At 34.5% G+C, this 21,213-nt stretch overlaps 1 protein-coding gene across 1 annotated transcript in view; it reads right to left on the reverse strand.

Moving 5' to 3' along the window:
• LOC144978621 (uncharacterized) overlaps positions 1-21,213 on the reverse strand; it is a 55,984-nt gene that overhangs the window by 1,830 nt on the left and 32,941 nt on the right. The gene's annotated exons all lie outside the window — the stretch shown is intronic.

Genomic DNA, 21,213 nt, shown 5'->3' on the forward strand with positions numbered 1-21,213 from the left:
TCAAATAGGAAACAGATGTAGATTCCAAGAGCACACCATCAAAGTACTTCGTTTGAGATCACCTACAAGTCTCATCCAGACACAAGCACAGGCCCCCACTAAGAGGAATACACTCAAATGTTTACAAATTATATATAACACGTAAACAAAATATAATACAGTTCATAACAGAGAGATGATTTGCAAGGAAAAAAATATCATCTCCCAAAACTAACTATACATTTGACTGTTTCCATCTCACTCTCAGCCAGGACATCCGACCAGGGACAGGACAAAACCAAGTAATCTCATTCCAAGACAAAGACAGAAAGCCAATGGAAAACAGATATAGGGGGATAGAAGAGACAATAAGTACCTCCCTGCCCACTATGGGAGGTCAGGAACCCCACCCAGAACTCATTATACCGTACAGTCAACACTGCTAAGGTCCTATAAGTGATGGTATAGCAAGGTTTTGTACTGTCTAATTGATATCTATTAAAAGAAGCAAAATGTAAATATTGCATTAAAATATTATGTTTTAGTCTAGTTTAGCATTTATAATCATAGGAATAAGCAGGTTGTCATGAGTTGTTTTTGTTTTTTTTCATTGTCAGTGGGCGTACTGTTGAACAGTTACACACATAGGCTACGCTATGAAGCATTCCCGTTTAAAATTAGTAGTGGTGAAAATAATGAAGGGATGCAATACAATACAAAAGGGGGAAAAGTTCCTTATTCTGTGATTGAATGATTTTTTTAAAATCAAACATTTAAAATGTTAGTGTTAAAAATCAAATTCTTAACCTATAATGCACCAACCTTTTGAAAATCCAACTAACTCAGGTCAAACAACTGTTAATGATCCAAGTGAGGACTGACATTAAATCATGCATTATTTCTTTGTGCCTTTAGGAAAGAAGTGAAGGGAAAGTGCACCGTGCGATTAATTAAAAAATGGTAATGATAAACATTCTCTTTATTGGTTCCCAAAAAGATTTTTCTTCATGGTCTGTTCCAAATTGAACTCAGTGCTTCTAGAGTACGAAGCAAAGAACATGTCGCTGTGCCAAGCTCCGTCCTCTCCCATGATGGTGATGATGATGATTACAACAACAACAACAACAACAACAACAATAATAATAATAATAATAAAGTTTCAGTAATTGAATTGTAGGCCTACTTGCGACACCTTAAGGGAATATCACAGCCTGCCTAGGAAAAGAAAAGCACAAATACATGACGGAAACTACAACTATACTTCATTGAAGTGATATCTGCAAAAAAAAAGTAGAGAACCAATTTTCTAAGCCTGTGCCAGGGTAGGGTTATTTTCACATTCATATTTTGAAAGAAGCTTTTCTTCTCTTCATAAACAAGATATATTCAGAATTGAAGTTAAGTCTTGGCATTTTTCTTTGATTTAAATGTTATACGAATCTGTTCCAGGGATCAAGTTGGTCTCGAGTGAAAAAAAAAAACCCAACTTAATTGATGTCATGAGTGTAACTGCAACGGATCACAAGAGACTAGGAAAACGCAAGACTGAGGAGATCAGATTTCCAACTTTTTTATGTCACTTGGGTGTGTGTGTGTGTGTGTGTGTGTGTGTGTGTGTGTGTGTGTGTGTGTGTGTGAGAGAGAGAGAGAGAGAGAGAGAGAGAGAGAGAGAGAGAGAGAAAGAGTTGTGTGTGTTTAGGGCTTTTACTGTGCTTACATCACCCTTGTAGGTTGGACTTCAGTGAAGTGAATCCTCAGCACTTTAAATCATAGTTTCTACTTCTAAACATCTTAACCCATTTAAGCACCATAAAAAAGGATGATGATATGAAAGTCAAAAACTTAAAAAGTTACCGGTCACTGAAGAGAACAGTAAAGTCAGTTCAACACATTAGAGGTAAATTCAATAGCAAATCCAAGTAGCAAGTTTGAAACCACTAAAAGCCCCATAGGTTCTCAGCACAGAGGGTACAACTCAAATGGTTATAAAATGAACGCTATATTAAGAAAACAAAATCCAATAGCAAATCCAAGTAGCTAGTTTGAAACCACTAAAAGCCCCATAGGTTCTCAGCACAGAGGGTACAACTCAAATGGTTATAAAATGAACGCTATATTAAGAAAACAAAATCCAATAGCAAATCCAAGTAGCAAGTTTGAAACCACTAAAAGCCCCATAGGTTCTCAGCACAGTGGGTACAACTCAAATGGTTATAAAATGAACGCTATAATTAAGAAAACAAAAATACAAAAAATGCAAAACCAAAAAAACAAAACAATCTTGACATTGAAATACCTGCATAATTCTTTTTCAAAAAGCCAATCCGCCCGCTCTGATGCCGTCACCAAAGCATTTCAGGAAGGAATATAGATAATCCATCAAAAAAAAAAACGACTGATGTCAACAGGATCACTCATGATGTCCAAAGTAAGCAAATTGGGGGTTAATAATCTTGCACAAGGAAACGAAAGAACCTGAGACAGGACTCGAACCCAGGACCTTCGGGTCACAGTGCAATACCTTAACAACTTGGCCAACTCGCCCCCGAAATTGAAATAACTAAAATTTAATAGATGTATAATTTTGAAGCAGTTAAAAATATCTCTCATGAAGGATGCATATCTGTTCCCCTCTAAGCAAAGGCACTGAGATGAGTCCATGATAAACCACACGATTAGCCTTCCAGTATAGACATATACGTAATAATCACAAATGACTAATAATATAAGGGAGGGGGAAGGGATAGTAGAGACAGAAAGACTGCGGACCAATGAAGAATCCACCGATCCAGAGGCAACCAACATTCCCCTGCCCGAAATGGAATTCTCACACGCATATCGACCTGTACAAAGATGATATGATTGTCAAGATTTTAAAGAAAGAGTTTAACTGCACCTATAAACATCTAAGAAGTAAGACAAAGAGGATTTGAACAGAGTCTAGTTTAAGACAACATAACAGTCATGGAAGGGAGAACAAATATTTGAAGCCCTACAAAATAAGTACTTAAAAGGGAAAAGAAATCAGATACATTTAACAACGATGCATACTTTGATGGTAAAAAAAAATCCTCTCCAAAATGAAAGCATGCATCTATCTTACTGCTTGCCCCAAGCCATGGCTTATGTTTAGGACAAACACAGAACACCACATGGAAAAGAGACCAGAAATAATGGGATAGAAGAACAGCATCTCTGTCCATGAAAGGTAAAAAAAAACCAACCTTATCAGCCGTGCACATGAGAATAAGAGCACTCGAAATCTCACACAGACATACTAACACAATTACTCCACCACAAGGCTAAATAAATACATATAATAAATATCAAAATAAACACACTCCTCATTCAAAGTGAATAATCCTAGCTAGGTCCTGGGAAATACAAAAAGTCTCAAAGGAAAGGGACAGATAGCCAAATGCGATTGGGCATCAAATATGAAAAGCCCCAAGTGCAATAGAGTTGACACATCCAGAAAAAAATAATTACCGTATAAGGTTGGGGCCGAATTTTGACACTGGCCCTAAAGTCGACTCTTAGATAGCCTGCTTTCAAACCTGTTTTTCACCTAAATTTATGTTTTCGGACATAAAAACATTGATATCATCTTAATAGTCGATAAATTTTCTTTGTTTCACCTACTTTCCGATTAAAAAACGGATGGAAAATGTTGATGGTAGTACATCAAATAAATTGGAACGCACTCTGCAACTCTCTAATGGTCAAGCATCCTTTGCAATTCTCTCATATCTGCTATTCTGAGATTGAGACTAACAAAAAAGTCAAAAGCAGAAACAAACATTTGCAATAAACATTTGAATGTCAGTGAGAATGCCGACTCATTTCTAGAGACATTTGGAAGTTAACAATTACGTTCCCAACCTAAAATGATTGACAAACGACGAGAAAGAAATGGAGCTCTATCCGAAGACTATGAGGACAGATCTTTGTTTTCTTCCACGTCGATTGTCGATTGTAGAAGGTTGTGAACGTAATCGTTAACTTGATAATAACCAAAGGAAGATACTTGGATTTACTGCTACAACCCAGTGACAAAATTGCTGTCATCACAATGAAAGACATCAGGATTGTTGTTTCCAAAGAATTTCCGTCATGTAAAGAGCAACAATGAAATCCATGCTAATTGTTTTCTTTGACAGGGGAATCCTTTATTGAGAATTCGTACCTTAACAACACTTTAACACCAACGTTTTGGGTTGAGAGATGTAAGGAGAAAGCAACCACAGCTTTGGGCATCAGGAAGATGGTTTTGTATACCACGACAAAACCCTCAACTCATTCAGCATTGTTTTTGTTTTTAAGGGTTTTACGGCGCTTGCAACACATTTAGGTTATATCAGCGCCAGTAAAAAGGATGAAAATGGGATAGTAAAAATTTCTAGAATTATAATTAAAGCACCCAAGAGAAAGTAAGACATAGGGGAACTGGGAACAAATAGGGATCAGATGTAGATTCCAAGAGCATACCACCAATTACTTAGTTTGAGATCACCTATAAGTCTCATCCGGACACAAGCACAAAATCCAACAAAGAGGAATACACTCAAATGCTTACATTATAAATTCAAAATAGCAAATATAATAGTACATAACAGAGAGATGATTAACAAGGAAAAAAATATCATCTCCCAAGACAATAACTATGCATTTGACTGTTTCCCTCCCAGCTAGGACTCCGGCCAGGGCCAGGACAAAACCAAGTAATCTCATTCCAAGACAAAGACAGAAAGCATGTTGGAAAACAGATATAAGGGGATAGAAGACACAGTATGTAAACCCCCCCCCCCCCCCCCTGCCCACTATGGGAGGTCAGGAACCAGGAAAGACACCAGGATTGTCGTTTCCAAAGAATTTCCGTCATGTAAAGGTAAACCCCTCACAGAAGCAGAAGACATAGCAAATAGGTGGAAAAGATATTGTGAGGATATGTACACAGAAGAATAAACAAAACCCAACCTTTGCAAAACAACAGGCAAAATGAAAACGAAGAATCTAGCTTACCACCCCTAAAATCTGAAATAGAATGGGCAATTAAATCACTTAAAGATGGGAAAAGTCCAGGTTGTGACAACATTCAAGCTGAGATGATAAAAGCAAGCGAAGATGAAGGAGTTGAAGTATATCTAAGACTTTGTACGAAAATTTGGGAGAAAGAAATTTGGCCCTCAGATTAGAGGAGAGCAATTTTTATACCATTGCCTAAGAAAGGAGACTTACAACTATGCTCCAACTACCGAACAATATCACTCATGTCATGCAAGCAAAATCCTTCTAAAAATTATCATGAAAGGATTGAACGTAAACTGGAAGAAGAAGTCAGTAAACACCCAGGCAGGTTTTAGAAAAAACAGAGGGACAAGAGACCACATATTCAATTTGCGTCAAATTATTCAGAAGCATCGAGAAATAAATTCTGGCCTCCACACTTGTTTTATAGACTATTCGAAAGCTTTTGATTGTGTTAATCATGAGAAACTATGGGAAACTCTCCTGGAGATGAACTTTGATCCTAGAATTAGAAACCTGATAAGATCCCTCTATGAGAACCAACAATCAGCGGTACAACTAGAAAGCGGAACAACAGAATGGTTCAATGTTACAAAAGGAGAAAGACAGGGATGTATTCTATCACCCCATTTGTTCAGCATTTACACTGAAGGTATAATGCGAGATGTGGAAAACGATGTCAGGAGAAGTAATTACAACGAACCTAAAATGCAAGGTCTACCCATAAAAGATCTGAGGTACGCAGGCGACACTGCACTATTGTCCACAACACCGGGGGACTAGAGAATCTAATAACATCTGTAAAGGAACACAGCGAGACCAAAGGCCTTAAGCTGAATATAAAGAAGACCAAAATCATGAATACTGACAAGTGCAAAACAGATGCCATCATAAAGATCAATGGAGCAGAAATAGAAAGAGTATAGAATTTTGAATATCTTGTAGCCAGGATTGAGTACAACGGGAAATCGGCCCGAGAGATCAGGAGGAGACTAGCAATGGCAAGATCAAAGCTAGAAAAGATGAATAATATCTGGAAAGGGCAGTGCATTCAAACAAAAATCAAAATCCTCAAAAGTGTTGTTTTCCCAACTGCAACATATTGATGCGAAGCGTGGACTATCAGCAAAGCAGAGAGCACAAAGATCACAGCTTTTGAAATGGCATGCTACAGAAAAATACTCAGAATATCATGGACTGAAAAACAAACAAACAAAGAAGTTCTGAGAAGGATCGGAATAAAATCACCAATTCTTCTTCAAACTGTAAAGAAATTGAAACTGAACTATTTTGGCCATACGACTCGCCACAAATCATTAGAAAAGCACATTCTGCAGACAAGGGTAGACGGCAAGAGAGGAAGAGGTAGACCAACAAGAAGCTGGGAACAAGATATATGTGAATGGCTGGGAATGACAACAACTCAAGCAAGTAGACTGGCGGAAAACCGTAATCTGTTTCGCAAGAAAGTTCGGGAAGCATCGTCCTACGCAGGATCGGCTGACTAGATGTTGATGATGATGAAAGAGCAACAATGAAATCCATGCTAATTGTTTTCTTTGACAGGGGAATCCTTCATTGAGAATTCGTACCTTAACAACACTTTAACTCACTCAATCCTAGAGATTTTTGCTACTTTTCAAAATTGAAAAAAAAAAATGTATTAAAAATGAGTATGTGCATATAAAGATAGTTTTATTCAACGACCATCAACATGCAAAAAACTAAAACTAAAACACATTCGCTTTGATACTACGCCTATAATTTGTCTCAAAAAAAATGTAATAAATAGGCATGATGTAAAAGTAACACGGGTAAACTACGGATATAGTCGGTATTAGGGTTGAGTAAGTTAACACCAACGTTTTGGGTTGAGAGAAGATGTAAGGAGAAAGCAACCACAGCTTTGGGAATCAGGAAGATGGTTTTGTATACCACGACAAAACCCTCAACTCATTCAGCATTAACAGTTCAGCAATTTCTGGTTTCAAATAACATGAGAAAACCTTTGATTATCCTCCATACTCTCCTGACTTAACACCAATTTGCAAAACTTAAAACGGCACTGTTTTGAAAGAGCTGTTAACTTTCAGAGAGCACGTTGCATGGTGACATTCATATTTATTACATGTTATATTTTTCAGGAATCGATGTCTCAACTCACAGTGGAACTACTTTGAAGACGTCGATGAAGAAGAGACATTTAGTGACTAACTTTTGTGTAAAGAGAATGGTCCGGATACTTAATGAATGCATCTCGGATATCAAACCAACAAGGATGTGATTTACAAGGAGAAAACACACCCTCTTTTAATATGAAACACATAACTGATCATTTTTCCCCGCAGTAAAAGAGTCAGCTATAGATGTTGTGGGCTTGGCTAAGAAACTCACAACATTGTAATCCGGAAATAAACGGACCAACACACAAAATTATGTGTAACCTTGAACGTTTATAGTCTGGTTAATACAGTTTAATAAAAATTACTCATAAACATGGATGGCAAAAAACAATAACAAAGACCTGAGTGATGTCAACTTCGTTCTATCTATAGCTAAGGCATAAGGCCTCGTTCAAGGACAAGGTCACAGAGCAATGTGGAAGGATAAAACATTTATAAATGGAACAATGAGACAGGTGAAGTAAAAGTCTTACTTTTGTATTATATAATGATCATAGTGGTTAACCAATCATGTTGACCTTCATTAAATAATCAAAAGACTGTTTAACAGGAATGTATCTCATATTTTTATTTGATTACAATCGAATTTTCTCTGTGTGAAAAATAATATATATTATTCATGCAACAAGTCATTGTCATTATATGATTATATGAGGATAAAAACATGTTTTTAAAAAAAGTCCAACTCTCTCTCTCTCCACACACACACACACATACACACACACACACACACACACATACAGACACACACTCACACATACACACACAAACACAGAAATTGAGAAGTCCTTACACAGTTACGGGCAAATTAAGCAATGACCACAAATACTGAGTCTATAAAAGAAAAAAAAAAAATACTTTCACTCGCAACTAGGTCAAGTTTCGACAACTTTTTAGATCAGTTATACAAATGTAACAGTAACAGCCTAGTGCCTGGACTCGACACACATAACATTCGGTAAGGGAATCGGATGTAATAAGTCAACTTGCATCACATTAAAATTAAAATTGATGTTTCTTCAATGTCTACAGAAAATCAAACTCGTGCTCCTGATGCGATTCCTTTTAGTGGACCAAGGAGATGAACTGAGATGAGGACAATAATAATTTTCTGCATGTATTATCCTTCTTCATAGAGATGATTTACAAAGCAACAGACCCCCCCCCCCCCCCCCCCCACACACACACAAGCACACAAAATAGGGTAAAAATGTCGAAATTAAATAATAAAACAGAAATGATATACTATTGTGTCACGATAACCCCCTAAATTTTCTTCGGCCTGAGTGATCATAAAAATTTCATGAATCATATAAGTTATATTGTGTTTTAAATCTGCAAAAAGGATGGCATCATGGTAAATTAAATTTTGCTACTATAAATCCTCCCGTAGTAAATAATTGAATTTTTAAATAAGGACGGGGGAAAGGGCTGTTGAAACAAATATCTCATTATCACGCCATCCAAGAACAAGGGAAGAAACAAGGGAAGAGAAGTATGATGTTGTTTTCCTTATAGGCATTAAAATTGTTTCAACTATCAGGTAACCTCTGTGGTGTAATTGTAGCACATCTGACCAGTAATCAGAATCTTGAAAAGACCAAAATGATGACGACGCATTCTAAATCAAACAAAATTCAGAACATAACCAAGGCATTGAGGATGTGAATCATATCACCTTTCTAGGCAGCAGGATTAGTCAAAATGGGAATTCCGAAGATGAAATCAAAGATAGACTTATGAAAGCAAAAAGAGCCTTTGGAATGCTCAGAAATATTTGAAAATCAAGGAGAATCACCACAAAAGTTACATCTCTTCAAAACAAACGTTCTATCGATTCTCCTCTATGGGTCCGAACCATGGAAACTGACAGGCACCATCTCCAACAAACTAAATGTATCACAAAATAAATGCCTAAGAAGGATCCTGAGGATATTTTGGCCAAAAGTAATTTCAAACAAAGAACTGGCTAAATGCAAATTGAACCAGTATCTGAAGCTGTAAAGAGGAGAAGGTGGAAATGGACTGGACATGTCCTTAGAATGGATTCGAGTGCCATTCCCAGGATAGCCCTCAGGTGACCCCCCCCCCCCCTCCCCAGGGAATGAGAAGAAGGGGCCGCCCACTGGGGAGCTGGAAGAGGAGATCAAAAGAGAAATGAAAGCTAGTGGATAGACCTGGGAACAGATGACAAAAATGGCCTCTAATCAAGAAAGATGGCGTTCCACTGTGTCATCATCAGAAATAGCTAGACTATTCAGATATATTGAGTTGTTTGGATTACTGATGCATGACTAAATTTGAGGTAAAAATGCATAGAAAAGAACAACTAACCTCATGTCAGCAATAAATGCATTCAGTAATAAATGTTCAAATTATACTATAATTTTCATAACCAATGTTGCGATCAATCTCTTTCTATAATCTATATTCATGTTCACGTAAAAACAGCAGGCCAAAAAAAAATAAAAATAAAACCCCAAAAAGCTACGTATTAGTGAAATGGTTTTAGGGAGTTGCGATATGATAGCACAAAGACATTCAGTACTATGAAAATGACATCCAAAAAAGAAAAAAAAAAGAAAATAGATTATGTTATAGTCGGTACGATATATGAATTATCAGAAAATAAGATTTTTGAGACACTAATGTTTTTTGTAAACTTTTTTTCATGTAAAAAAGTCATTTCAGTCATTTTTTTTCTTATACTAATACAGTAAAATCATGGGAGCTGTAGCAGGTGAAATTATTTATCAGATCTAACAAAGCAAAAGATTTAAGTTTAACACACAAACACTTGATTCTTAAATGTAAAAAAAAAAAGCATAAGATATAAACAAACAATTCATCACAATAAATGGCAACAAAATAAATATTATGATCATCAACATATATGAAAAGATGTATCACTGAAACAAACACGGATTTCTGGAATAAAATCTCATTAATACACTTGGTATTTTCAAAAGTAACTCTTCTCGTCTGTGAGATTAAGAAAACAAAATATAAATTTCTCTCATGTGAGATTAAGAAAACACAACACAACTTGATAAGAAAATAAATAATCAGCATCAGATGACCTGCCATAGTATTTGCCAATAGGATCGTTCAAACCAGGAAGCGCCAACGCCATCAAATAACATTGATTGTCAAAAGTCTAGAACTATTTTTTATTTACATACTGATAATCCTTATTGCATAAGTATAGTCAGATGTCCTTTAAGTAATTTAAAAGTATTTGATCAGTAATGCTTGAAATGTATATATACTACAATTACATTGACAGATCAACAGTGACTCCATTTTAAAACTTTGTAAATACAATTATTTCTTTTCTCTTACTTTTTATCATCTCTTGGATTTCCGCTTCAAGGTATAAGATTAATTATGTGACTCCTATAAGTCTTGGAGTTTAACATGGATTTATTGGGTCAACTTCATACGACTATTAGGCAGTTCTATCTATCTTTTTCGGTGTTATAAAATGAGTGAATGATATTAATAACAATTTCGTGAAGTGTACCTTCAGGTGAATTGGGTATAATATATGACTAGATCAGACACATTGAACATAATACAAAGAAAATGAACTTGAAGAAAGAAATCTCCAATCATATGCAATTACAAGGTACACAACTACACAACAACCTTAGAGCACATAACATAAGCCAAATATTTATGAATAACAATAAAATCAGACTTAAAATGGAGTGAGCACATCAACAACATCACAACCTTGGGTTTCCTCTTAAGAAATTTAAAGACTAAATCAACAAGCCTAAAATCATTAGCTTACAGGTCATTAGTTCCGACCACAAATTGAATATGCACGCACTGTTTGGGACCAAGACGAGCCGCTCGTTTTATTACGGGAAACTATGAGAAAACATGTATAAGATAAAGAACAACCTGGTGGCGATTTCACATCCTGATCTCCAAACACCGACACGAACATCCAGGATTTCCCACATGGACAGTTTCATCCCCCTGACATCCATCAAAGATATTCTCATTTTACCCCAGACTCACCACAGATTGGAACAATTTACCGCGGGAAGTTACACCTGCACCCCTTTAGATTTATTTACAGAGCTTCTAGATCACTGCTGAACTTTCACCTTTATGTTATTGTTCATGTCAAAATCTTCATAAGTGAAGGTGGGCATTAAAGGAAGATTAAAGGAAGATAAGCAGAAACAGGAAACACGGAGTGAAAAAGAAGTAGGGGGGAGGGAGTTATGCAAGGAATGTAAAAGAAGAAAAGAAAAAGAACAGATATGTGAGAGAGAATAGAGAGGGGGGAAGCTGAGAAAGAGAAAGAGAGAGAGAGAGAGAGAAGAAAAAGCGGAAGGTTCTCAACAAAGCAGTTCAAGAATGTAAAAATTGAATGGCATCAAAGAATCAAGAGATTTATTCACATATGTTTTGTTTTTGTCCTTAAGGGTTTTACGGTGCTTGTGACACATTTACGTCATATCAGCACCGGTAAAAAGGAAGAAAATGGGATAGTAAAAAGTTCTAGAATTACAATTAAATTATCCAAGAAAAAGGAAGACAGAGGGCAATTAGTTCAAATAGGAAACAGATGTAGATTCCTAGAGCACACCATCAGTGTGCTTAGTTTGAAATCACCTAAATGTCTCATCCAAACTAAGAGGAATACACTCAAATGTTTTCATATTACTTATGTAAAAGAAAAAAATAATACAGTTCATAACAGAGAGATGATTTACAAGACAAAAAATATAATCTCCCAAAACTAACTCTATACATTTGACTGTCTCCCTCCCAGCCAGAGTATCCAGCCAGGGCCAGGATAAAACCAAATGATCCCATTCCAAGACAAAGACAGAAAGCATGTTGGAAAACAGATATAAAGGGATACAAGACACAGTAAGTGCCTCCCTTCCCACTATGGGAAGTCAGGAACCCCACCCAATTTATTCACATAAACATTTTGTCTTTTTCCAAATTTATTGAATTATAAAACAATGCAGAGTAGAAGTCATGGACCATAAATATCTCTTATGACATAATATGATCCACAATCATTTTTCATTGAACTAACGTGCAATAGCCCCTAATGATATAGAATAGAAGACCGGGTGTGGTTTAAATTATGGCATAATGCTTGTGAATCATTTGAGATTTCCTTAGGGGTTCTTTCAGTTATTTGTTGTTTTTTTTTTTAAGTAATACAAATTACAGAGCATTATGTTTAACAAAACAAAACAAAAAAAAAAAACCTCAGCTAAAATCATAATTCATAAATAAAATTGAGACTTGACATTAATTCAACAGCTTAATGTTCGAGAGCTTCAAGTCTTACGGTGATTCCTCAAAAAGAAGGGTAGCTGAATTTATGCATGTAACCTGTCAAAATTGCATTGCTTTTGTTGAAACTGTAAGCTGGACAATTCTCATGTTTTTGTTTTTTGACGACACAGCTACTTGGCCTTTGTTTCTTTCCTTAATCCTTTCATAGCATTACATTATTATTATTATACATTAAACATAACATATGAAGATAGTTAATTATATGGAGCATGAAGTAAGTTAAGAGTAAGCGAATAAATCGCGAGAGGCAGAGCAATTCTTTACTTTAACTTCCCTTTCCTCTTTTTCTTGGACTATTCAAGTGCATTTTGACAATGGCAATTTCAAATAGTACTTGCAATTGCAAACTGTCAGTTACTTAAATTTGAACATGCTTTGTTATAAACGTGGACAATGTAATATTAGGGAACATTACAAAGATCACAGTGCCTCAAGAATAATCATATATTTAATGCATTTCAGTATAATATCATTGCTAAATAAAACTAATTATAGTCATTGGTGGCAAAGCAAAAAGTACTGATTGATGAATCTGGAATTTGTTCATCGCTTTTCTGAATAAAGCAAATAAATGTTATCATTATATAATTGCAAATAATAACATCATGGTATAAACACAATGAGAAAATTCATGGCAGACCTTTGTAAGTCAAGAATATCTTTATAACTATTGTTGAAGTATTAAAAAGGGAATGAAATGATGTTGACAAAATTTCTTTATTTATCACTATTGCCCCGGCTTTTGTTCTGTTGCTGGTGGCTGGGCATTACTGGACTTCTTCATTTCCGCTTGCTTTGTCTTGAATTCGAAGTACTCAATATATCCATCTTTATTGCTATCATTTTCCTCAATGACAGAGTCGACAATGTTGGAAATTTCTTCGTCTCCAAACACTTTAGGTGGTTCCTTCTTAGCAATATCTGCTTCATCTGGTTTTTGTGAAGACACATGCAGAGGGATGGAGGAAAGGAAGGTTAATAATAGGAGATGCAGGTTAATGATGTTTTTAATTGAAGTTAAAACATGAATATAATGCACAAGAAACATTCCAACAATCGAATTTTGAAAATGTCAATTCAAAAATGATACAATTGAAAGATGCTTTTTCTTCAATACAACTTTAAACATGGGCAGCAAAAGTATTGGATGGCCAATCCTAGCTCAGTTCAATTAAATTAGATAAGTGGTAATGTTTGGATTTTTAAGGCTAATCAATCTGCAAGCATTACCATGCCGAATTCCCTGAGAGAGAAACGTGAAAGAATTTGGGCTTAAAAGGTAAAAGACATTTGTATCATTTAAATGAAAGTAAGACACTAATGCATGAAAATATAATCACTCCTCTTGATTACTTTTTTCTTTGTGACCTGCTGCAACAATCTGAATAACAACAATAACAACAACAAAGATAAAGAAGATGACAATAGTGATGATGATGATGATGATGATGATGATGATGATGACTACGACGACAACGATGATGATGATGATGATAAAGAAAATAACAGCACCAGTAATGGTATCATGAAAGGTGCAAGGGTAGAGTAAAAATGACTCAAATATGTCCATATATACTACACTTATTGAAAACAGTAACTTTTTTCTGAATTTATATTTGATCCAATTTAACCCATGTGAGTTCCTATGTGTGTTTCCATTTCTGCCTCGTCTCATATACAGAGGACCCCATAGTTTAACTACTCATTGAAATTTCCCATGTTTGGTGAGCTCGACTCATTCTGATGAAGAAAGGCCACACAATAGTTACTAAGTTTAAAAACCATTTTTTTTGGTGCTGGGATGGCTCAGTGCTAGTGAATTTGCTCGCTGACCTCTCTCTGCTCCCTGACACTGACACCATATTTATATTCTCTGTTTTCCTCTGGCACTTCTCTTTTTATAATCATTTCAGTGACCACTCCACGCTTTTCTAAAAATCTATGACATGGAAATAGTCTGATATATGTGTATATATATATATATATATATATATATATATATATATATATATATATATATATATATATTATATATATATATATATATATATATACGCACACACACAAACACAAAATTAATTTCTTTACCTTATTCCTCTCCAAGTCGACAAGCCATGCAAATAGTGTTTTCATAAACATACTATGAAAATAATTCATTACAGTTGAAAATAAGATAAAATACACCAGCAGCCACTACCCCCCCCCCACACACACACCCTTCTGTCCCCAACCTACACACCATAAATTTGGCTAGGTCTAATCAAACATCGATATGAGTTAATTCATAACGTTGTGATGAAGTCCGTTCAGATTCAGAGCTTTAACAACTGCCGAGACCAGATGTTTCAATATGTAGTCCTTCAGAGCCATAAGGCCCATGAAGTTGGAATTTATCCTGGTATCTGCATTGATAAACTGCTTGCTACCCTTTGGATAGAATAGAAGTCACAAAATGTTTTCCACTTGACCTTGCATAATTAGCTACCCAATCACTGCTGAGTGGATAGAGAAAACCAAATATTATACCATCAAGGTGCCTGATCGCTATCTCAAACCTTTTGACCTAATTATTTCCAACACAAAGTGGAACTTAGGGTCAAAGGCTTCAAATTCATTAAGACCATTGATGTGACACGGGAAATATAGAGAACTGTAATTATATCCTTACTAATTGATTAACGTTGGAATTCACCAGGACCTCTGAAGTGTCAAGGGAAATATAGAGAACTGTAGTTTAATTTTTACTAATCAATTGACAATACTAGAAGTGACTTACATAAGATTGTGAAATAACTGATCCCAGTCCCATCAGTTTCACTGACTTCTAAGTATCTAAAGTTCACTGATGTTGCAGGGGATAAAAACCATTATTGCTATTTCAAAAACAAAAAAATAAATAGTCACAAAAGACTGAGCAAAACTGCAGATGAATGCTATAGAGCGATGAAGATGGCTTAAGGTGTTTTAGAATGAACACAATGAATTGATTACCAGACCACATGGCACTTTGATGGACAGAGGCAAAGATTAAAAACATCAGTTTTGTTTTTAAGGGTTTTACGGCGCTTGCAACACATTAAGGTCATATCTGCGCCAGTAAAGAGGAAAAAAATGGGATAGTAAAAAGTTCTAGAGTGACAATTAAATCACCCAAGAAAAGGTAAGACAAAGGGGAATTGGTTCAAATAGGAAACAGATGTAGATTCCAAAAGCACACTATCAAAGTACTTAGTTTGAGATCACCTAAAAGTCTCATCCAGGCTCAAGCACAGGTCCCCACTAAGAGGAATACACTCAAATGTTTACAAATTATGTATAACATGTAAACAAAAATAATACAGTGCATAACAGAGAGATGATTCACAAGAAAAAAAAATCTCCCAAAACCAACATTCATTTGACTGTTTCCCTCCCAGCTAGGGCCAGGATAAAACCAAGTAATCTCATCCCAAGAAAAAGATAGAAAGCAAGTTGGAAAACAGAAAACATAGTAAGTACCTCCCTGCCCACTATAGGAGGTCAGGAACCCTACCCGGTAAAAACATCAGTAAAACCTCGCAACATTAGAGCTTACCCAAGAAAGAGAGGCACTTTGAGCAATACGTTCGACAAGGATGTAGGAAATAAGTACTGAAATGCTATCATAAAGTTGTGTAGAAAAGTTTGATTGTTATGCTTTCTGTTCATTTACTGCTATGTCACTGTTAAGCTGATTATTGACATTTCTGGAAGCATTGCCGTTGTCATCATGAAAAACTTATGCTTGAAGTGATGACAAATCATAACCACAGCGCAGCGGATTGATTGGAAATTTTGAATTTAGGAGAAAATCTAGAAAGAAAAAAAAATACAGGCTTACACAGCTTGGCTGAAAAACTGGAAAGATATGATTCGGCTCCCAAAGATTTAAATGTATATCATGGTCACAGCTTATTGGACCACATGTTCTCGTTGCATCATCATGCAGTCACAAAAGTTATGGTTGGATCCTTTTAGTGATAGGAATCAACCAATGGGAATTCCAGACATAATCATATTTTTCTATTTCAAAATAAAAACAAACGATGAAACACATGCGCTTAATCACACACACACACAGACACACACACACACACACACACACACACACACATATATTTAAAAATTATAGATATCAGACTGGGTTTATCAGTATTTTATTTTCTTTAAATCCATATCAAATATATCCCTTTGTATTTTAGAAAAAGAAAGAAAAGTAGAAATTAAATTTTCTAAACTAACTTCAAAACATTAAAATAAAATAACTTTCGAGTTATCACATGCATACATGCTTAATCTCCTGTTGCTTCACTAACTCGACACCCACAAATGCAGATCAAACATACCTATTATCCCATTGTTGTCTAAGTCAAAGTATCTAACTTTCATACTCTTATCTGAAACTTCCCTGACAGCAATACTACATGTTTTCTTTTTTATTGAAAAAACAACAACAAACTAAACAAAAAACAAACAAAAACCCATTCCTCTATTGCCAAAACTGGCTCTATTTATATTTATACTTCAGAAAAGGACATCAATTATGTCAAAAATAAATCTGATGTAATAATAACTAAAATTCTGCATTACTTTATTATACTTTATAGAGTTTTGTTTTTAAAAAATCAATAATAGTAAAAATGGAATATAAGAAAATAGTCCTGTTAAAAGTTTCATGCAAAAATTATAAAGTGCCAAATCAATAAACACAAAATTTTTACACTGTAAGCGACCACCATCAACAAACTGCTTTAAAATAATTGTAAACAGAGAGAAATATGGTAAATATTCCAGGTGATCCAACTAGTTTATCCCTTTTCTTTTTTTTCTTTTTTAATCCTTTAAGCTACAATTATCAAGATGATCCCTGCCAAAAAATATGTGCAGAAAATATAGTGTACAAGTAACCAAATAAATAAACGAAAGAAAAAGTAAGGAAATAAAATTGAAAGCAAGTCAGTCATTTTTAAAAATAAAAAATACAAGACAAAAAAGATGTGTGTAAGCACCCGTATCCACTTTCATGCACAGTAGTTATAGGGTGTAAGTGTTGCTGAGAGTAAACTTTGCTGTGGAAGAAATTCGCCAAATAAAATTAAATTTTTAATAAAGCTGTAAAACTGGACAAAATTTAACCAAGTTAAAATATGACTACAAATACATGACAATAGAGTACTCTCCAACCAATTACCAATTCAACATCTTGACAAGCCATAACAAAAAAATAAAAACAAAAAATTGCAATCCTTTAAAGAGAGAAAATAAAATGTTTCATTATCCCTGAAATAAAATATAAATATTATAATGTGAAAGCATTTTTTAGTCGATGAGGTCGCCTGTTAATTTATTTATTTCATTGTAAATTTAGGTGACTTTAGGTCTTTTATTATTATATGTAATAAGTTGATACAAATTTAAATAAGAAGATACGTGCATAGTTTTTAAAATTCCTGAAAATAAAGAAAACAGATCAGTCAAACCTTGTGTCAAGGTCACAATAGAAATTAAAAGTGATTAAAGTAATTATTGTGGATCTGAAAAGGTGTGATTTATACAGTCTAGAACCGGACAATGTAAAAAGAAAAAGACTAGAAAACCATCCAATAAAAAATAGTCATTTGTAAGCGAGGCTGAATTTTTATTATAATTTTTCTCTTCTAGTTTTCGTTCTGCTTTGTCGGACATCGAACAATCACAGCTTTTCATATTATCTATCACTAATGCCCAATTCCTTTGCTCCCAAATTTTGCACATTCATATTGTGATAGATTATTGTATCATTGCATGTGTGTTTGTGTGTGTATGTGTGTTTTGCTTGTGTGCATATGACTGTTCTAGTGAGTATGTGGGTATCTAGTATCAGTGGGTGGTGTAATAAGGAAACTAGTTGAGTCGAACGTCGTTGATATGAACGTTGTAGTGAAAACTTCTCACCATAGCTGAAATTTTCAAAGCAGTTGTCAATGAGTGACAATCTATTATTTCGTTATGATTTGGTTGTTTTCGTTGGAAGCAATAAATGGTAGTATATTATTGAGATACGTTATTGTTATAATTATTATCATTATTATTATCATTATTATTATTATTATTATTATTATATTATTATTATTATTATTATATTATTATTATTATTATTTTATATTATTATTATTATTAATATTTAAAATTTTGATGACGATGATGACGATGATGATGATTTTTTATTATTATTATTATTATTATTATTTATTATTATTATTATTATTATTATTATTATTTATATTATTATTATTATTATTATTATTGATTTTTAGCTATAGATGATTACCAAAGAATGTTATTCCCTTATTATTATAATTGTTGGAATAATTTGTTCAGAGAGATGTTATGGTGAGTGGCAAATGGCCTAAAAATAAACTCTTGAAATAAACTCTTGTATAGCAATCATCTGATTGTTAGATCTGAAATGGTCATGGTATTTTTATAATTTATGTGTTGCCGTTGACTCTTGGTGAGGCAAATCTGCCATTTAATGTAAGCCAACAACATCCTTTTTTGTCATATTTTTCTTACACGGGGCTGTAAAATAGATTAGAGATTGAAATATTATAATAAGTAAGTATTAGCATTCATGTGCTGAGTATTGACAGCAGTATTGGGTCATTTAGTTGCTATGATGAAGGGTCAAAATGGATTTATTGGTATCGATGTGCTTGTAACATGCATTAGGCCAGTATTGTAATGGAAAAAAGATGAGATTTTAGGAGGATACAGTAGGACCTTGAAATCAGAGAATCTCTTATTAGGAAATTAAATATATTGGAACAAAACCTCAGGGAACACAACTTCCTCTACGTGATTTACCAACCTTATTGGGCCATGGCCCAAACTAATTGAAACAAAAATTGTCAAAGCCTCTTATCAATCTTAAATATTTCACTGCAAACTTCTTCAATTCATGAGAAAACTTCACATGAGCAATGCGAACAAAGCAACTACACCGAATCAAAAGTAATTGCCACATAGATTAAGCAAATTTCATATGAACACCAGATCACGAGTAATCGCCACATAAATTAACACACCAGAACATAGTAAGATCACTTAATACATGTATCATAGATAATGATATTGCAGTCAACAACTATATACAAGCTGCATCAATCCTCACAACATCACCTTTCCTCTCCCAAGGTTTGAAACGTGTATCAAAATTAAAGGGAATGGGACGAAGCATCAACCCACATCTATGCTTGCAGCACTACCTCTCGCCTAGACCAATTTGAAACAAGCTCACACTGTAAGGGGGCAGTACCAATGTTAACCCTGAAACATTTCATTGTGTATTGTTTTTTGAGAAGTGTTGACTACTATTTATATCACATTGTCATTGCTTTGAATTTGAATGCTTTTGTCACTATTAAATCTTTAGATAAATTAATTGGGCTCAACTATGACATCACAATGACTAATGCAGGCTATTTGGTTTCATTGTTAACTTGAGGAATCCTGTGACAAAAACTACATCATTAAGACTATTACTTTTAAATCATGATGCCAAACGAAAAAAAGAGCTGGTATAATACTGGAAAATAAAAAGGCCTGGAAATACACTTCAAAGTTTCCAAATCTTAAATAGTTCCCAACAAACAAGAAAAAGTCACTTTCAACAGCTCCAAGAGGTCTCTCCAGTTTGGTGAAAGATTGAGAGTGAGAGAGAGAGAGAGAGAGAGAGAGAGAGAGAGAGAGAGAGAGAGAGAGAGAGAGAGAGAGAGAGTGAGGGAGGGAGAGAGAGAAAGAGAGAGAGAGAGAGAGAGAGAGAGAGAGAGAGAGAGAGAGAGAGAGAGAGAGAACACCTCGATGACAATGACTTTGGAGAAAGGGTCTTTATGGAAATAGTCTTAATATTACTGAAAACACAGGTACCTCAAAACTCGTGGGGAAAAAGATAAATATCCTCCCTAATTAGAGTGGTCCCACTGAATCTTTAAAAAAAGAATTAGTATTGCATCAACCACACATATATTAATTGCTTACGTCCTAAACCAATCAATAAAAAATAAAAAATTAAAATAAATTTTAAAAATACAGAACTCTGTAATGTAAAAAAATGACGATGTGCAACAGAAAGAGTGTGTGTGTGTGTGTGGGGGGGGGGGGGGCAGATTATAAAACCATAGAAGTAAAAACGTTCAATATTCTACAAATGTGACAAATCGAGGCAAAAATAAGTCAATAAACACTTTTTTACAATGTGTATTTCAGCTTGCTTACTTCTTTTGGGCCTGCTTATTTATTTATTTTAAGTGTATGAGGGGGACAGCAATTGTTTTTTGTTTTCATTTTGTTTTGTTAATTCTTTCTGAAAATGAAACGATTTTTGTTTTTAAAAAAGCAAAAATAAAAAATAAAATTTGAGAAAGACGATGATACTTATAATAGAAAAAAAAAAAATAAATATGACTTTTTATTCTATCGTAAATCCCAGATTACTTGTATAACTTATTTAGTTGTTTTTTAATTCCTTATTATACATGACAAACTCAACATAAGTCACATATCCATCATAATCAATATCAATTAATTTAAGAACATTATTCACAGCTCTTCCTAGAAAAACATCATCTGTGAAGTGAACATTGTTCTTACTGTCTGTACCATCTTTGATGAGGGAGAGGGGAAGAGA

The sequence above is a fragment of the Berghia stephanieae genome, chromosome 1, assembly GCF_034508935.2.
Source record: "Berghia stephanieae isolate SIO BIC M18660-M18661 chromosome 1, UCSD_Bste_1.3, whole genome shotgun sequence".
Taxonomy (NCBI): Eukaryota; Metazoa; Mollusca; class Gastropoda; order Nudibranchia; family Aeolidiidae; genus Berghia; species Berghia stephanieae.